This window comes from Entamoeba invadens (assembly GCF_000330505.1).
Source record: "Entamoeba invadens IP1 unplaced genomic scaffold scaff_1105074726103, whole genome shotgun sequence".
NCBI lineage: Eukaryota > Evosea > Mastigamoebida > Endamoebidae > Entamoeba > Entamoeba invadens.
The window spans coordinates 4,286-5,929 of NW_004443767.1; positions in this window are offsets into that span (position 1 = coordinate 4,286).

Here is a 1,644-nt window from a genome sequence, read left to right on the forward strand (position 1 = left end):
ATATTTTTGTCATGAAAGAATAATGTAATTTGCTTTGTTTTTTTCATATCATTATTAAACAAATTCTATAATAAATTATTAATGAAATGATTAAATATTATAAAAGTCAAATAAACACAAGTGATAATTGTTAATTTTTATTATAATATAAAAAAGTATTTTTTATTCCAATTAATATTTCGAATCACATATATTTCATCTATAAAAACAAAATTAATCAATTATTATATATTTACAATTTTATAATTAATATTTTAATATTTTCAACATAACGAAAATAAAATTTTTTGTTACTTGTGGTGTTTTAATTAATTTCATGTGTTTCCATATAAAATTTTGATACACTTTTTAGTTTAATTTAATAATAAATTTTAATTTAGTCGTGTTTTTTGTTGTTATTGTAAAAATCAACGAATTGAAAAAAATAATTTTATTTTCATTTTTTTAAATGTTATAATATTAATTAAATTTGCGATTTTTGTATACAATTTGGGTATGAAATTAATTTTTCGTGTTTTATAAACCAAAATATTCCATGATTTTGAAATAAGGAAATTGTAGTGTAAGTAGAAAAATAAAAATCAAAAAATAAGACGCAAAAAATCGAAATAAGGGAAAATAATGATAAGTAAAACAGGTATAAATTTCGACAAAATATATTAATATCCCGAAAAACAAAAGAAAAAAAATACTGTTATAACTTGCCGGACTTTATGGCCCAAGTTTACAAATCTATTTGTTATGAAAAATAAGGAATTGTTGTGAAACTAACTGTAACACTTAAAAAACAGTTATTGTTAAAAGTGTATTCAAATACTTTTTTAATATATCGGTAATTGACCACTTATTATTTAATAGTATAAATATAGTAAAACAACCCATATTAATAAATCATCAAAATAATCAATTATTTACCAAGTGCAAAATAATAAAAACAAAAAAACAAAGCTTTACAGTTAAAATGATTTGTCGTTGATTCACAACGTCTTATTAAACTATTGTTGTTTTGTTTTCTTTTCCAAATTATTAAACAGACTTGTTAACTCAACGTGTTTCAATAAGACCTAATCATGTTCCACCAAAATCAGTAACAATTATCATTGCAGTTTGTAGTAAGAACAGTCAATAAAAAATGTCGAAATGTAGAAAATGTAAACTTAAGTTAAAAACCAGTTTTCCATACATATGTGGATAGCATGTAATGGTGCTGTTGAGTATTTATAACACATACTTTGTTGAATTTTTCATTTGTTAAATAATTGAAATTGTATCTATATGTTTTCAAACTAAAAATCAAACTAATAATAAGAAATTGATTAAAAATTAAAAAATATTATATTTTTGACAGTCAATGGGAAAAAGAGTTATTGCTTTGTTCTTAAATATTTTTGCCTTTGGTGGACTCGCAGAACGATGATGTAAAAAACACGGTGTTGCGATATGTTTTTGAGGTCGTTGTAAAATGGATGACGCGTTCATCGTAGACAAATAACACAAAAGTCGATTCAAGAATTCGAAGAGAAAAAAGAATGAATGAACCAAACAGAAGTTTTATTTAACCCATTGTCGTACTTTTGTATGTGTTTAAAAAAAATCGCGTTTTGTGAGAGATATATTATATGTTTATTGTGACAAAGTTTGCAT